The following is an 18,234-nucleotide window of genomic DNA, read 5'->3' on the forward strand; positions in this document are numbered from 1 at the left end:
GCGGGCGCGGGGTGCGGGGAGGCGCCCCCTGCCCCCTGGCCCCTCTGCCGGCAGCTCTCCGGCGGTCTAGTTGTCAGCCGAGCTCCAAGCCAGCCAGCACGAGCCAGGGAGGGAGCGGCGGCGGGTGGCGGGTGGCGGGTGGCGGGCGGCGGGGAGGGGCGGGGGCGAGGCGAGGGAGGGAGGGAGGCTGGGAAGCGGGGAGGGCGGGAGGGAGGAGAGGAGGACCCAGAGAGCGCCAGGCAGCTGGAGTTTTTGCAGCGCTTGGCCGGGCTTCAATGCACAGCAGCAGCGAGCCGCGGCGGCAGCAGGCAGCCCGGGAGCTCCGGCGGCGGCCGAGCCAGCGGCGGCCCCGCTCGCTGCCCCCTGCAAACTTTGCAAGCAGCCCGCCCGGGGGGCCGGGGGACGCGCCCGGGAGGCCCGGCTCGGCCCGCGGCCGCGCTCTCCGCTGCCGCAGCGCCGGCGGCCGCCGCCGCCCCGCGCCTCCCCGGGGAGCAGCCGGCGGCTCCAGCGGCCCCCCAGCTCCGGCCCCTCGGCCCGGCCCGGCACGGCCCCGGGTGGAGGCGGGGGCAGCTGCGGCGCAGCCGGTCGCGTGCGGCCGGGGGGCGGCCGCCACTGCCCAGGGAGGCGCGCCGAGGCGCCAACAGCGCTCCCCGGCGGGTCCCCCGCGCACTCGCCTCGCCCGGGCAGCGGCCCGACCGGGCGAGCATGGGCGGCGCGGAGTGACGCCGCCGTGCCCGCTTGGCATCAAGGACATTCAGCCCGCGGGGGTGGGGACGAAGGGGGCGGCCCCGCGTCGCCACCGCAGCCCCCGAGAGCCGCCGCCGCTGCTCGGGCTCCAGGGCTGGGCGGGTGGGGAAAGGGGTGCTTGGAGGCGAGGCGCATTTCCCGACCTTTTTGTTGGACATTCTGCCCACCTTGGACGCCGCCAGAGGAGCTGTCAAGCCCCGTAGGCTCTGATTTCGCCCTCCGTTTCCCTGGCCTCCCCCCGGGTTCCCCGTGCCTCGGTGGAGTATTCGCGTTCGTTGGTTCGGGGCTGGGGCTGGAGGAGGCAGCCACACGCGCGCACACGCACACGTTCAGAGGAGGGCGAGAGGCAGCGGCAGCGGCACCATCTGCAGTGTCAATGCGGCGCTCCCGCTGAAGCAGGCAAAGCGGCGCTTGCAGGTAAGGAGCCGGCCGGCCGGGCGGGCGGGCGAGGGCAGCGCGGGCGGAGATGCCGGCTCGGTCCGGAGTCCTCGAATGCCCCGGAGCAGCCAGCCCCCTGCACGCACGCACACACACACATATACACACGGGCACACGCCATGCACACGCACCTGCCCGCGTCCCACCTGGACACCCACGTAGGTGCCGCGCGGCCGGAGCAGGTATTTCCCATGTTCTTTCTCCTCTGACGCTCCCGGACTCAGACTTCTGTAACCAGGACTTTCGGGGTGGGATTCTGTGTATTACTACTGCCTCTCCCTCCCACCTGGCTAGGTTGAGGGCGCGATTTTTTTCAGTTCCCAGCCGCTGGCATCCCTGGCTGCTTTAAAAAACGGGAGAAGTAATGGTCTTGGGAGACCCGCCCAATGTAATCTCTGCTCCGTGGCCTTCGCGCACCGTGGGGGTTTTAACGCGAGACAGACCGACAGATACTCAGACAGATCTTCGGAGAGTGTGGTGGCCCAGCGCGCGGGGAGGAGGCCACAGAGGCGGATGGGGCTGCAGTTCTGTAGGGCGGTGCATATGGAACAGACACTGCGTTTCCCCAGTAAGAGGCAGCACAAACGCCTTTCCGAAGCGAGGCACTGCTTTCCCGGCAATGCGCCTGGATTTCAGGCAGGAAGGGGCTTAAGCATGGCTCTGGGTGTGTTGCTTGTCTAGGGAGAGTGTGTGGGGTCGGATCCTCCGTAAAACGTCTAACGTACTCACGTCTCCGGTCTGTGGACAGCAGCAATCTTATACGCACTTGGGAGTCTCTAGGCTCTCTGCACTGTGCAGGGAAGCGTGGGGCTGCTTCCCCTGTGCCCGCACCTAACACCTGCCACATGCCTTTCCGAGCTGTGTGTCTGAGAAATAGAACTAGAAGGGGGTTGGAGGAGGGTGCGGTGCAGGAAGGGAGGAGGGTCCCCCCCCTCTCATGACCACCTCAGCAGTGTCCGCCCTACACGAAGGCCAGGCACCCTTGGGTCTGGCAGCATCTCCCGGAGCCAGGCTGCTCCTGACGTGTAGAATCACTCTCCAGAAGCCTGTGGTTCAAGGTTCTATTTCCCTAAAGTTCCTCCTTTCTTTTTCTCCCTGGCTGGAGTTTCACAGGCTGCTCATTTTCAAACTTTTTCTGGAGGAGGTGGGAGGGGTTTTTCATAGTTCCCACTTTGGGGGAGGGGTGTGTGTGTGTCAAAGGCCAGTTCATTCAGAGCTCAGTTGTAGGGAGAAGAATGTGAGACCCAGATATAACACTATTTTGGAGTTGAATATAGATATAGCCAGGTTCTGCGTTTCTATAGCTGTGTCCCTTTTGGCGTAGCTTGTTGGGCAGCTTGGCAAGAAATGGAATCAGCTTGTGCTCTCTGTACAAGATCATGTGTTCAGAGTGTCCTCCAAACCCACCAGTGGGAAAAATATGTTGGGAGTTTTCCAGAACATGAGGAGAAAGGAGGCAACATTCTTTTGAACAAGTGGGCCTCGGTGCTGGGCACGGGAGTTGGTTAATTCTGTAAATCCTGAAGCTGGGTGCTGAACTAAAGGGCCCTCTTCGTGGCCCCATCTCTGCTATTTCCAAACTTTTTTCAGCTCCTGAAAAGGTCTTCGGCTGGGCTGGGGAGGAGAGAACCAGACGTCCCTGGGAGGGAGATTGTGTTCCCGCTGCGCGCTGTGTGAGCTGCCCTTTGATTGATTGAAAAAGGGTAGATGGCATAAAGCAGAGCTCTAACAATGGGGAGAACCCAGTCAGGGGAACAGACGTTATTTTCTTTTTTTAAGAATGGTGGTTGTGTGTACACATACCCAGATGCGCACACGCCTTCTCAAAGAGCCTTGCTGTATGTGGTCAGCTCGTCCAACCACATGTGACGACAGGACCCATCTCTGTCTTTCGGGCTGTGGAAGAACCGGAACACTTCGCACGCATGCCCTTTGGGTGAGTGGACAGGGAGGTGCCACGTGCGCGTGGAGCGGCTCACGGTTTTCTACAGAAATAGGGAACTCCAGCGACAGTGGGTGGCTCCCAGGTAAACGTTTCCTCACGGGACCTTGAAGGGGCAAAAAGGTGCGGTCCAGAGCTGCCTGAAATGGCTGTGCGTCTTCCTTGTAGACCTCTGCCCCTTCCTCTGCTTCCTTCCCTACCTTCTCTCCTTTCTCTCGGATATTTGCAGGCTCAGGATGCAGCACATTCACGCTAAGCCAGCAGTCATTATGCCGGTGATAAGCTGAACATTTTTTAGCGTGGGTCAAAAAAATCCCCACACACTCCGAACTTAGTGTTAGGTACCAGTTTGGTTTCTAGGACAAAGCAGGCGTTAATTAACATCTATGTAAAGCTGGCTGTACATCTCATTCTTTCTTGGCTCTCTTGCCCAGCCCCGGAACACGTCACGTTGCCACTCTCCCTCTCCACCACTCCTCTGTGACCTTCCTCTTAAGTTCTCTGGGGTCTTCCTCGCTGCTCGGAAGGGAATCAAACTGGAAAAACCCCAACCGCGAAAGCTTCTTTTCAGCAGACCCTCGCTGCTGCCAGGGCTGTGCTCCAGGCGCCTCTGCTGTGAGCGCGCGGCCTGGGTTGCCCACGAGCCGTTCTTTCTGCCGTATTTGGTACTCCCGTGCTCTCCTCTGTCCTCCCAGCACTTCATTCTGGATGCCCACCGACGCTCTGCAAGCGTTTCCGGAGGAATCTGAGGCCACCGACTTGTTTCCTTTTTGCTTCTCTGCACCTCTCCCTCGCCCGCTGTCACCGCAGCCGCTGCTACCCGCAGACAGGGAAGTCTGCAGGGCAGAGTCTGCCTACACCTGGCCTCCGATCCTTTTAATCACGATGAGGGCTGCTGCAAATTAAGTGGGGGCTTTCTAGGGAGGCAGCAGTCCTGAAGTGGAGAGAGAGCTAAGGGGGTGGGGAAATCACCCCCTTTTAACTCCTAGTTATCACCAAGCTTTGATGCAAAGAAATCGCTGCCAATCTCTCTCCTCCTAGCCAGCTAGGGGGCATTTTTTTCAGTCGTTTCTCCCCATCCTCACCCAGAGAAACCACTACACAGACAATGCCACCTCGGAGACCTGTTGCGGTGGCTTCAGCAATGGGCTGTGACAACAGAAAACCGACCCGCGATCTAGGCTGTGGTGAGTCTGTGCAACAGACGTGCCAATCCTTCTGGGCTCTCTTCTCCTCTTCTTCTTTGTGTCCAGCGCTGCCCAATGTGAAACTGGCTCAGACCCTCGGGCGGTTGAGCAGGGCTCATTTCTCTCCCTTGACATCCCCTCCTCCTACCCACCTCCCTTTCCTCCCATCCCTCCCCCACCCCCTTGCTAATCCACCTCGTGGCTTTGTGCACACATCCACCAGCCCAGTCGCCCTCAAATTTGTGGCACTCCAAGAAATCAATATGACATGAATTTAACGACAGCTGGATGATTAAGCGTTATTTATATTTAAGAGCGGCATTTTAAAAAGATGGTGCACTAATAAATCAAATGACCGTTGGGGAGATGCGTGTGATTAGGGTAATGGCCCGATAGGTTCTGTTGAGCCAGGCTGGGTCCACGTGGAGCCCTGCGGACACTAGCTGCCTCTTTAGTAGCCGTGAACCCCCCTACTCCCCACCGTGCACTGCCACCTGACACCCCCCCCACCCCCACCCCGTCCGGACTTGGCCCCCTCTTCCTTTTCCCTCCTTACTGTCCAGACTGTAGCCTTTTAGCTGTGGCAGGAGCGTGGAGTCAGCAGGGAGACGGAAGGGGGCTCTGCTGCGAAGTGGTAAGAGGTGGATCTTGAAAGCGGAGAAAGGCAGGGGGTCCTAATTCCCAGAACAGAGGCCTTGTTCCAGAAGGAGGAGGCTGCTTCCCTGCTTGGTATGAAGCAGCTTGGAAGAAAAGCTTCCCGAGTCCCAGGGTGAGTCCGCGTGAGCCCCAGGGCCCCCGTGCTTATGATCATGTGGCATCAGCCTCCCCAGGGAAGAGGTTGTGAGGACACTGGTATTTGTCCTTGTGAAAATAACAAGAGTGGAAAAGAATAATAATTAATGACGATGATGCTGGCTAGTATTTATTGAGCACTTACTTGGGGGAGGCGTCATTTAAGGGTTTGCACGGGTTGGCCCATGTCTTCCTTGTAACAGCCCAGAGAGGCACTCACTGTTACTATCCCCATTTCCTCACGAGGAAGCTGAGATGGGCGGGGCGGGGGGGGCGGGGGGGGCGGGGACGGTGAGAACATTGTCCAAGATCACTACAGCTGGTAGTGGGTGGAGCCAGGTCTCAGCCCTAGGCAGACTGACCTCCCTCCTCGTTACTATGCTGCTTGCATCCTTAGCAAACCCTGGTTCGGGAGGTTTGTGGGAGAGTGTGCTGGGAAGAAGTTTAGAAGATCTGGTTTCTCCCTTGGACCGCCTCTGTGACCCCAGGCAAATCTATTCATTTTCTGAACCTCGACTTCCCCCTTCATCAAATGGGGCTGAGCCTCATCCTTGACTGTCGTTGGTTGTGCAATTGCGAGGATCATTCTGGCAGCGTGCTCAGTTTCTGAGGGTGACTCTTGCCTCATTTGGCAGCTCCTGTTTCATCCTGGGAAAAAAACGAAGGAGGAGTGAATGAGTGCAGTCCCGCTCTTTGCTTTTCATTCTGTGAGGCTCTGAGTCTTGTGCTGGTAGGAGTCTAGTTCTCCCAGTGGCTACTTCAAATTTGCTGGCGTTGTAGAAACGGCACTCTCTCACTGAATCCTTCAAATCACCCTGTAAGGTGGGGATTGTTTATTCTCATTTTGATGGCCTGGGCATAAGATGGAATGAATGCCCCAGGCTGCTACGCAGTAGATAGTCTCCTCGTTCTTGGGGAAAGATGCTCATAGTAGGTGCTCAGTACTTGCTTGCTCATTCATTGATTAGCCCTAGGGTTCCAGATTTTGGAAGACAGAGGCAAGGAAGGAATCTTTGTCTGTGGACGTCATGCTGTGCTGGGTGCCTGGATCATATGGTGTTGGAGCAGAGATTCACTGGAAATCGGTGGAAACGGGCTGTGGGTGAGGAAGGTCTTTGTGCAGACTTAGTGTAAGCGTAGCGCTTAGTTAGGAATGACATCCCGATTCTGAGAGGTATGGGCGGTGAGGCCCTGCTGGAGCCCGTGCACCTAGCTGGGTGCTTTCCCACCTGGAAGTCGGGCCTGCTAAGCTGCCTGACGTGACCTCTCTGGCCTGAACACTTTAGGGGAGCATCCGCAGGTGATTCCGCTGCAGTTAGTTTGGTTTTTCCCTCTGAAAGACAGACTTTTATTCTGCACGTTATTTATTTGGCTTCTCCTCTACGCTGAAGCGAGTGAAGCTGCTGCCAGACTTGAGGTGGCTGAAAGGGTGCACTTGGATTTCATCACCACCCCTCCGGGCAGCAGCAGGAATGGCTGCCACCGTCGGCCTGCTCAGACTCATGCCCACAGGTGTGTGCGAGACCTCAGGCATCCTCTCTTTGCCAGCTAAGCCTGCCCACAGCCCGCCCTCTCCACGGCGCGTTCCCCATGAACCGGGATTCGCAACAGCAAATTGGATTTTGGAATGTTTTGTCAATCCAACACAAAACAGATCACTAGCTAAGAGGATGTCGTCTCTGCGGTCGATGTGCTGAACTCAGACTAGCCGAATCAATTCCCAAGGCCTTCCAGGGACAAGGATTTTCATTAGGAATCGTGAGGAGAGGAGCTGTGGAGGAAGAGGTCGGTGGAACCATGGGAAAGGAAAACCAGAGCTGGTCAAAGGCTTTCCCGGTCTTCGCTCAAGATTGGGTTCCCACTTCACATCCTCACTGAACTTGTCTGCTACGGGCCCAACTCATGGATTTCCTTCTGGGTAGAGTGGGGTCAGGAACCAGGGGGTGAACAAACCATTCTTTGGCTTTGGCCCAGAGGTCAAGAGGAGGGCCAGGAAGCCGAGTAGAGCTGGACGATCGCTTCTCCTCTCGTGGAGGGAATAGACAATGAGAGGCGGGCCTGGCAGGGCGGCAGCCCCTGGGATATGTGATTGAACCAAACTGAGTGGAACGTCAGCTAACTTTGCAGAGAAGGTTAGCATGGATTTTCTTCCTCTCCATCTCAGTCCTGCTGCCCGAAGGTGATACCTAAAGTAGAGCAGGATTCCCCCGAGCATATTCTGTGAATAGGTGGTACACATACACAGTTTTCACGGTCAAAGAAGTTTGAGAAATCCCGAGTGTAAAGCCGAGAGAAAGAGGTTCTTTGTTGCAGGACTTCTCAGAGCCTTTAAGCACTCGAATGTGGATTGGTAAAACCACAAGAAGTAGATATACTGTGCAGCGGCCCTGGGAATCCCCCAAGAAATGTTGGCCTAAAACAAGCACTTTCATTTTCCTACTCCCGACTGTGAATGAAGGGGTGGAGTCTATAAGAAAAGTTTCAGTTGAATTTTCACACTAAGTAGTAGGTTCTGGTGATTGTATAGATACTAGGGTTTCGAGCAGAATTTTGCCAGGTGGGTAGACAGTTCAACTCCAGGTTCAGTGTTTGCCCCTTGTCCTTCCAAGGCAGCCGAGAGGTTCTCAGACAGGAATGAGATCCAGGAGATGTATATTTCCTCAGGTTCCTACATGATGCTGATATGTCCCCCTGGTTAAACAAGCACTGGTGTTATGGGAAAAACTAGCTTTTGGAGACAGATGTAGATAATTCCAGCTCTGTCACTTACCAGCAGAGGGGTCTTGGGAAAAACATCCCCTTATGTTTCAGTATTACCATTTATACAATGAGGGGATTGGTCAAGATCGGTGATTTAAAAAATATTTATGCAGTGGAATTCTCTATTCAAATTCAATTTTACGTGGAATTCTAATGCACAGAACAGGGGCAAGATGGACTGTTCTGGTGAAAGTGATGGAGGAGCCCAGGGCCTGACACCCTTGCCTGTCCCCTCACCCCCAGTCTCGGCCTGGGTTCCCTAGAAAGTAGAGCCCAAGGCAAAAGCTGATGTGGTTAACACTTTGTTGAGGGGTGGAATCCCAGGGCAGCAAGACTGAGGGAAGGAGGGAGGAGAGGGAGGCAAGGAATGCACAAAGAGTGACATATTACCAAGCTAGCCACAGCTTCCCGAGGAAACACAGCTGGTGGCTCGGGTGCTCAGGACGCACCAGGAGAAGCCTGATGGGAACACGGTCTCAGAAAAGTCTGGAGGACGGGTACGGCCAACACCCATCCTCCTGCTGGGTCCTTCCTGCTGCAGCTCCCTGGGCACCTTTTACCTCACGAGGCAGAAACTCCCCCACCCCTTGGGGTCGTGATGCCAGGTCAAACTAGAGCCTGTGGGGTCAGGCCCAGGGGCTGGGGCTTCCCTGGCTCCCCCCCCCCCCCCAAGTGGGCCTGAAGGTGTTGTACCTGCAGGACCCTGACCTTTGCCCCTGAAGGAGAAGAAAGGGAGCAGGAACTTTAGGGGCAGAGGAATGAATGGGGTGCGGTGTCCCTGGGGCCACTCCAGCTGGGAGCAGGGCAGGGGGTTGAAGACAGAATTGGGGGTGGGGTGGGATGTTTGGTGGGGTTGAGCGATCTGGGCAGGTACATAAATGGGGGGGGGGTCTGTGATAATGGGCTCCATGTAAGGAAGATGTGGTTCTTCAGAACAGAGTCAGCGAACCACAGCAGGCTGCTCCAGTAAGGCGTCGTTCAGCCCCCAGCTTCATGACTCTGGGCAAAATAGCCAACTACACTATGGCTTACCCAGTTTAAACCCCAGAGGAACCACATGAAGAATGCGTTCCAGCCTGGTTTCCTATCTTGTAGGGCTCATGGACCAAAGGCATGCCTTCCACGTGGTGGCATGTGAATATCTCAGGCACTTCTGTTCGTGATGGCAGAGGGGCACAGCTGCTGGGGACAGATGCAAATGACCTTTGCCCCCTTCCAGTTTTAAAAAAAAATATTGTAAGCGTTGAAATACAAAACAACAGGAGACATTTCTGCATAAAATATTTCCCATAGGTCATTGCCTGGAGTCAGCCCCCCTCCTTTTTTTTTTTTTTTTTTTTTCTTTAAACAACTCTTGTACTTTGAAGCCCCTCTAGGGTCAGGTGGGGCAAAGGACTGATGGTCCCACTCTGCTTGTGACCCCTTGCCCTGCTCTCTTTGCCATTAGATATGGACCCCTGTCTTCTTCCCCTAAATGCACTTGCCCTTAACTGGTGATTGCTGCGAGCAGCTCACAGACCTTGAGACGTGTCTGCGTCAGCAGGGCTGCGTAAGGTTTCCGGCTCCCGGGGAGTTAGGGGCCAGCCCCTGCTCGAAGCAGCCTCTTGTGTAATCAGGAACTTAATTCATACTTTTTAATGGTGCTAAAGAAGCTGCCACAGGCCATAGCGATGATGCCAATAGCATTGACATTACTTATTGCTTTATGTCTTTAGACGACAGGGACCATTTCTTCCTTCTCTTGTATGCTTGGTCCCCAGTACTAGAAGCAATCAGTAAATATTTGCTGAGTAAAAAGAATGAATGAGTGGAGGAGAAGGAGAGGAGATGAACAGTCTGTAAAGGAGAAAACTAGGGAAGAGTGAACCCGCTCTCTGGCAGGGGCTGGCTCGGAACCACATCAAGGCTGTGGCTGTTTCAGAGGATTAAGATGAACCAAGACAAGCTCAGGCTGAACCCATCAATCACCCTAGAGTGTCCTGGGTGATGGTGGTTTGGGGGCAGGTAGGGGCCGTGGTCTCTTCATACTGATGCACACGGAAATGAATTCTTGCTCTTCGTGTAAAACTCACTATGGGTTTAGATGCCGATAGATTGGGAGGGATGTGACCAAACTGCATTTCCCAGAGCATCCCGAAGATGAGCCCCCCACCCCACCATAGAAAAGGCATTTGTGGCTAAGTAAGTCTTGCAAACACTTTACGCTGTGTCCTCCTTTGGAGATTCAAGATGCACATTAAAGGCAAAGAAGTTTGGCTACAGAGCATCCTGGTTAATTATTTTTAGCAAACCATTTTTTTCAGTGGAGGGATCCCTTTGCGTGGGTGTATTTAAACCTGTTGACATTTCTTGGAACAAATGTTCCCCAGAAAGCATTTTAGGAGACGCTGGCCTTCATCTGGAAGCTTTCAGGTTTGAATGTAGTTTGGAGGAGAAAAAAACAGGAGAACAAATGTACTGTGCTCTTAAAATAGGGACTGGTGAGGTGCAGCTTCCAGAGCTCTGCTTCCTCTTGTCCTTGTCATTTGCATTTGGGAATCTCAGAAATGGCTGTGAATTGCTATGAGATGTCGGCGACCCTGGTGCCTTCAGATGTGTATTTGCTAAAGGGACCTTTTTAAGGAGTGTGATTGCAGTTCTGACAGGTTTGTGGAAACGTTTCCAACAAGTATAGCGCTTTTCGGTTGCACGTAATAGATCAAGATGGATGTTTGTAAGATACGTGAGTAATGACATTCACCTTCTCAATGTATTTTTTTCAGCTACACTTATTGAATAAGAGGCTTCATTGTAACTGGCAAAGATGAATGTTCTGAATTAACAAAAAAGGCGTGAGTTATTAAGATACAGCTCCCCCAATTTTGGATGGTTTAAACAAATTTTCTCTCAGGGAAGAAACTTTGCTACCCTAGAGAGGTCAAACGTTTCTAATTAGACTGTAAATTCATGGTTTCTACCACTGGGTAGTGATCCAGAGAGCAAAGCTAGGCATTTCCCATGGGAAGCATTTCAGTGCCCGGTGTTCATCTTACCTAGGTAATGATGTGTGTGGGCATGCGTGTGTGCGTGTGTGTGTGTGTGTGTGTGTGTGTGTTGTGTGTGTGTTTGTGTGTGTGAGCTGGGGTGGGGTATCACCCCCATAGTACTTGGATTTGGATCACCTGGGGACCCACGTGCCCAGTTATATAGAGCCTCACCATGCTTTGCCCCAGCCCCGTGTTCCTTTTCCAAAGTGAATAACAGTTGCTGACACACACTTACGAACAAAATTCCCCTGGCGCCCACTCATAAAGCATAGCACTGGTGATTCTAGCAGCATTAAACTGTTTGGCGACTGAGTTTAGAATGATAGGAGTCGGAGACATGAATTAGCAGTAAATCAAGTCCCAGCTGAGTTTGAACCCAACTGCAGTGAGTTTTAAATGTAAAATATCCTGCTATGATGAAGCAGTTGTAAGTCAGGCACTGGAGCTCTGTCACTCTTGACTCTGGAGGAGCGTAGCAGTCACCCTTTGAAAGGAAGACCCTGACAACAGCTTGTATTGGTTCCCAGGCATGCTGGGAAATTGCCTCTTCATTTCTTCTTCATAAACTGTTGGCTTTCATTAAAAAAAAAAAAAAAAAAAAAGAATCCTATTTGCAGGGACACAGCAGAACTCTGGGAACAGGGCAGGTGGGAGAGGGCTCAGGCCCAGGGGGGGACCACTCAGAACCTTCTCTTTGGTCCTTCTCAGGAGGAGTCATGCAGAAGGGGAATCTGGGTCTGCGGGTGCCGCGTGGTTTGCTTTCCTTATCGGACCATATTTGATTCTTCTTTCCGGGGGATCTGTACAGAAAAACAACAAAGAGAACACTTCAAGGAGGCTGCAGCACTGTCATGTTGCAGTGACAATTGCGATGTAATAGGAAATCATTTATGTAAGTTATGGTGCCCTCTGAGTGGAGCTTGTCAGAAACGTGGCTACAGCTTCTTGAGGCTTATTTTTTTTCTCTCCTGCAAAATAATCCTGAGGTTTTCATTTTGGGAGCAATTGAAGCAGTATTATGTGCTGGCCAGGGAATCGGGAGACCCAGCTTCTGATCCTAGGTTTGCTGAATCTCTTTCAGCCAAGGTCCTTCTCTGGGCTAGGCCTCAGTTTCTCTTTCCTTCAAGTCAGAATAAGCCCTTGCCGTTCCCGACCTGAAGCTCAGGAGGTGAGGATGAACGTAGCTCTGCATATTAAAGGACCAGGTGAACGTCAGACGGAAGGTTCTATTTACACGCAAGGTTAGAGAACATCAAGTAAGAGAGAAAATCATGTTTCAGCTTAGGCCTCTCACCATGGCACCTTTACCAGCTCCTGTGTGTTTGCTGATCTGGTGAAGAGCTGTAAGTGATAAAAGCAGCTTGCAGAGGGTCAGAAGGGAGAATGCACATGGGATAGCAGGAAACCGCTGGAGGAAATGGTTAGTGCAGGAGTCCAGAGGCCGGGGCAGGAGGGGGAGTCCCGAGCCTGGCAGCAGTAGGTTAACGGGGGACTGCGGAGAAAGGAAAAAGGTCTTGATTTGCTTCCGTATCTACTGTTCACTTTGCTCCATACATATATATTTACATATTTTAGTTAGGTGGATGTGAGCTAAGGAATATTTAACCAATCAATTGATCGATCCATCAATTAGTCCATAGTTATTGAGGGCCTACTATGTGCTAGGCACGATGCAAGAGTTTGGCTGTACAGGGATGAAAGACCCAGTTCCCGCCATTGGAGAGCCCACAGCTCGGTGTGGCCACAGCGCACACGTTTACAGATAATTAAACACAGGGTGATAAGACGTGGGCTCCGTGCAGGCAGAGGGCCTCCTGAGAAGGTGTAAGAAGGGGCGCCTGTCCAGATAGGAAAGGCAGGATGTGGCAAAGGTCTTCTGGAGGAGGAGGGGCCACCGATCGGAGGTTTGAAGGGTGTTTCGAAGGGTGAGCGGGACAGGCCTTGTGAACACATGGGGAAGAGGTGCGTGGGGGAGGCAGCAGCATAGACTAGGCATGGAGAGGTGAGCGCCCACAGCAGAGGTGGGAAGTGGGGCCAGATGCAAACACCCCTGGAGGCTGGACCAGGACCAGGACCAGGACCAGGAGACGCGTCCAGATAAGGGTTTCATTCGGCAGACAGTGGCCAGGCCTGGGGATTTCCAAATGGGGAATCAGCGAGACCAGCTTTGCATTGTGGAGGAAGAATTGGAAGTGAGGCTATTATGGTAATCCAGGAAACATGGACGAGGGCTGCCCAAAGTGGTAGCAAAGGAGAGAAAGGGACAGATTTGACAGGTCCCTGGGAGTTAGAGCTGACAGATGGTGGATATGGTGGGGAAGGTGGTAGGGGGGAGGGGAGGGGGACTTGGGGACGTCTTGCAGGTGTCCAGCTTGGGCAGCTGGTGGAAGGAGACACCCTTCACTGAGCTATGGATTTCTAGACTGAGACTTGCTTGAGGGGCGGGGGATATGGTCTTTCTGGACGTGGTGAATTGAGGTGCACGTGGGCTGATTTGTGGGTAGAGGTGAGGCCAGCGGATATGGGGGGCTTGTGTTGCTGGCAGCAGCATCCCTGTGCTTTTACTCTGCTATTTACTTCTGGTCCCATTGGTAGGCAGAGAAGCTCATTTTGGGATCTGGCAGAAGCTTGGTAAAGAAGCAAGAAAACCCACATATAGAATTTACATTTTTCAAGTGGTTCATGTTTTGAATTAAACATACTATCTTGAACATTTTGCTTGAGATTATTCTGAAAACATCCAGGCATTCACCTTGCCTTAGGAGATTTCTGTTATTTTCCAATGGAAAAAGCATGGTCCCGGAAGGTTGAGTCATTCACAGACGATTACAGAATAAGATCAGAATAAAGGCAGAATTAGAATTCAGCAAAGGAGAATGACCAGGTCTTTGTTCTGGGCACTACATTAGCTTGTTCCCTTTCTTGGTGTGTTTACCCCATTTTCAATGTGGACACACTCAGAAGAGCGTGGCTTGGTGAAATGAGCTCCACCCTGAGCTGAGAGATGGGGAGTACAATTTTGATCTCGCCCTTTAGAAATATAACATCTCGTTTGTCTAATTTTGTGTCCTGGAGTAGGGGCCAGTCTGTACAATCCAGGCCTGCTGGTAGGATCTGGCCACTTGTGAGGTGTTGCTTGGTCCAGAGAGCCTTCAAGAAAAATGTGTATGATTCCCACGATGGGACATGATGGGACGCTAGGTGGGACGGTCCGTCTCCAGGGGGCCGCAGGTTCCTTCGCTGTAGGCACACTTTGCTTCACACATATATGGTGAAAGTATTTGAATTAAAATACGAGCAGCCTAGTACCTAGTAGCTACTCAAGCAGGGTTCCTTCCCCCCTCTTTGCAATACGTGGGGAAAAAATGAGTCACCATCTCAGCGTCCAGTGCTTTGCATTCTGCAGGGACGCTCTGTCATGTAGTGGTCCCCGTTAAGCCCAGGAGATGTAGAAGTGGCTGGTGGCAAAACTTTTAGGCTCTTGTGCTTATACTGTGGGAACTTTAGAAAATAGGCCATCTGTCTTGAGCAGAGAGTTTGGAGAGAAAAATATCTAACTCCTTCAAGTCCACCCAGACCCTTTCAAGCCCCAGCCCTGCTGCGCTGCTGTGGAAGGTCACCAGGCTCACGTGGGGCTGGAGGTCTGCCGACCGGTCAAGGTACCCAGCTGACATGGACGCAGCTCACACCGGCCCTGTCGAATGAGGGATTCTTTCGGCCCCAAAGGGTATCCTCAGCTGCAAAGCTGCAGTTCAATTTCAAGGGAAACAGTGGGTTTGTTTCCTTCTCTGGGAAGCAACCCTTCTCTGGGTTGCTCCTGGGTGTCTCAGAGCAGCTAATCAAAATGGCTTGTACTGTGGTCTGTCTTGTGGAGGGGGAACAGTGGGCAGGGTAGGTATTTTTGAGCTCTAAGCTTCTCAGAGCCGTACAGAGATGACAGGGTTTCTGTTCTTCCCGCGCCACGCCTCTGTACCCAGCCCTTGTACGTGTTATCAGCTACACTCAGTACGTAATATATTTATGTAGCTGCGCTGCTGGTCTCAGGGAGCTCAGCAGTTTTCCCACTTTATCTGGTGGCAACTTGTTCCCCTAGTAGGGGCCAGAGGGCAGGGCCCGGGGTCCTAAGAAGGGAAGTAATTTAACCACAGTGATGTGTGGTTAGGACCAAAATAGACTAGTTGACGTCTCCCGGGGCTGTGCTGGTGGCATCCTCTACGCCTGACTCTGCGTGCTGGGAGATGGGTGGGTGGTGGGGGGGGCGGATTGCTGAGCCCATTCCTCTCCAAGGCTGCCTCCGAGTCTGGGATGGAGGCAGGGAATCCCCACTGCATCTGCTTCTCTGCTTCGCTGCCCCCTAAGTGTCACTGTAGAGACTTCCCACTGACCTGTGCTTATCAGATGTCAAAGTGGCTTCTGGTTCCGTGGTCAGATGGGAAGATCCAAGAAAGGTGCAGGTACTCGAGCTGCCGACTGTGTGTGCAGTGTCGGATTGGACGGCGGGTGTGGGCTGTGGCTGGGCCCTGGGCTGGGCGCTGGGGGCAGTGGGGGAGAGCAAGCTTTGCTAAACCCAGGCGTGATTTCACGAGGAGGTCCCTGCTGTTCATCCTAACCTCCTCATTCCTTCTTTTAGGACTCGATACTAGCAAGACCCAATGCTTCACGGCAAATACTTCAAAACAAATGAATTAAGTATGGTTTAAAACCTGTAATTATACGTGTGGCTGCCCTTATTAGGCGAAATGGTATATCCTTGGCATCTAGGATTGGGGATGCAATAGACGTTCTCTCGCTTTAATTTGAAGATGCCCATGTTTGGAGTGTTCCAGAGAGCTCGAGTGTAAAGCTTGAGGAATATCATGTGGCCAGAGAGAGAAAAGTAACTCCTAAAAATATCAAGCAGCGTTTCCCCAGCACATATTGTTTTGAAAGAATGGCATTTATATTTGCAAATTTTAAAAAATCTTTAGGCCTGGAAGAGTTTTTCCCAGCTAACAAATTTTGCACGTAGCCTTGTCCGCGTTCCAGACGTGAGCCAGTCCCAGGAACTTTTGTGTCAAGACAGCAGCCGTATAGCTAGAAACTCTCTGCAGATTCAAGCTGCCAAGAATTTATTTGTAATATACGATTTATTGACTTGTATTTTTAGCATTTACCTCTCATATTTCCCCTTAATTGCAAGCTTCTTGAAAGCAGGCAACTGCCTTATACCTATTTGCAGTTCTGTTTGCCTCCAGTAATAGGGTGGCTTAGTTTTTTTCTTGATTTCCTGAGCTTAAAAAGAGGGGTGCTAGAATGGTCGGACGGTAGAGGGCATCACACATAATGAAACAACTGCGAGTCCACAGGAAGTGGGAAGTAGCTTCACAGGAAAGTCAGCACGCAGTGGTGGCTGTGTGCTGGTGTGTAATCTATTTAATCGTCATTGCTCAGTGATTGTGAATAAAGCATCTACTGAGTTGGAGCCTTGATCACAGACTTACTGTATTGCCTGGGAGGCCATAGGAACTGCTGTTACTTCCTTTCTGAAATGAAGACCCCATTAAACTTGGCTGCCTTCCTGTGGTCTTAGGCCAGAAGGTTCTGAGGTTTCACAAAAGTGCAAAAAGAAAAAGGATGACATCAAAGTGAAATTCAAGGAAATAAAGAGATTTTTATTCGGGGGGGACAAACGATTGCCCCTTGGTAGTTAATTGCCTGCTTTTATGTTCCCCCTTTCCCCCTATTCCTTCCATCTTGTGTGAAGAAGATCTTAAATTCCAGGCTCTTATCAACTCTCCTTCCACTCTTTTCTCTGAGCCACACATCTAGGCTGTGCTGGCAAGTTGGGCATCTTTGGGGAGATGCAAGCAACCCCGTTTTGGTGGCACACAATGGGTTCTTTCTCTTCTAATGACCTTGCCACGCAGACAGAGAGCTCATGTCCGCCATGCATGGTTGGGTGTGACTCCACGTCTGACTTTGGGACTAATGTGTGGAGAAGGTGGGAGTCTGGGAGGCGGGGTGCCGGATCCCCACGTCAGGACGCCCCTGTGGCAGGGTTTTCTGCCAAAGGCTCCCTTACAGTCTAGGGGCAGCTCTGTCCCACTTGCTGGTCCACAACCAGTGGAACTGCATACGCCTCCCACACTCGTATTTTATGTCAACTTCTGCCATCTGGTACTTTATCCAGGCATATTATTTTGAAACCTAAATTTTGAACTCATGGTTACCACATTCCGTTTCATTTTGGAGTCCAGTTTGGACCCTGTTCCAGCCTGATAAGATGGTCTTGAATTGTGTGTCATTATCACCAATAGGGACCACATGACTTCTCCCATAGTATCTCATTTGACCTTCACAAGTCCTAGAGTTTGTCATCTGCAAATCTGATAAGTGTCTTCATTCAAATTACTGATAGAAATGTGAAACTGTGGAGCATCAAGGACAGAACCCTTTGGCACGGCGTTTCCCTGGAGAGCTTCCCTTGGAGGTTTGACAGATAACCATTGATTCAGCTTCTTTGGGCCCAAGAAACAATGGAGCCACGAGGACCCAGCAAAGACTTTGGGAGCAGACAGACCTGGCGTTGCAACCCGGCTTACTCCAGCTTGGCCATTCCCAGTGAACAGATTATTTAGGGGTTCGGTTTCCAATGACTACAAATAGATGAGAGCTGTAGGCCTCCTCCCCCTACAACCTTCCAACTGGATTCCACCACACGTGCCCATCTTTGTTAGTAAGGAGACACAAAAGCAGTCACCTGTTCTTGAAGCTCAGTGAAGACCCTGTCCTCTTTCCCAGCTAGTATGCCAGGGGTGGCGAGTTCCTTCAGCCCTGCTGGTGGATGCATGGAGCGTGCAGCTGGCAGAGCACCCAAGCCAGCCCTCTCTAGCTCCAGGCTGTAGTACAAATATTATCATTTTCTGTGTGTGTGTGTGTCAGGAAGTGAGAAAGTTTGGGAAGCACTGACTTAGTGACTGTCTTGGCCAGTTTAGGCTGCTATAACACCATACCATAGACAGGGTAGCTGAAGCAGCAGACGTTTCTCACAGTTCTGGAGACTGGAAGTCCAAGATTAGGGTGCCAGTATGGTTCAGTTCTTGGTGAAGATTTTCTTTCTGGTGTACAGATGACTGTCCTTTCCTTGTATGAAAGAGAGAGAGAGAGAGAGAGAGAGAGAGAGAGAGAGAGAGAGAGAGAGAGATGTGTGTGTGTGGGGGGCACTTGTTCTCTTCTAATCCTACTCAGGAGGGCTCCACCCTCATGAACTCATTACGTTGTAAAGGCCCCATCTCCTAATACCATCACATTGGGGTTTAGGATCTCAACATATGAGTTTTGGGAGGACACAAACATTTAGTCC

The 18,234-nt window shown here is 52.3% G+C and overlaps 1 protein-coding gene across 4 annotated transcripts in view; it reads left to right on the forward strand.

Moving 5' to 3' along the window:
• The first annotated feature begins 644 nt into the window (after nucleotides 1-644).
• Nucleotides 645-18,234, forward strand: part of PLXNA4 (plexin A4) — a 464,525-nt gene continuing 446,935 nt past the window's right edge. The window contains exon 1 of one of the 4 annotated variants that reach the window (XM_059074236.2): nucleotides 645-1,164. The gene's annotated coding sequence lies outside the window, so the exon portion shown is untranslated. Of the gene's footprint in view, nucleotides 1,165-3,031; nucleotides 3,122-18,234 lie in introns of those variants that run through there. The other 3 variants (XM_067042138.1, XM_067042137.1, XM_067042136.1) reach the window with 3 other exon arrangements.

The sequence above is a fragment of the Kogia breviceps genome, chromosome 9 (genome assembly GCF_026419965.1).
Source record: "Kogia breviceps isolate mKogBre1 chromosome 9, mKogBre1 haplotype 1, whole genome shotgun sequence".
In the NCBI taxonomy this organism is placed as follows: Eukaryota; Metazoa; Chordata; class Mammalia; order Artiodactyla; family Physeteridae; genus Kogia; species Kogia breviceps.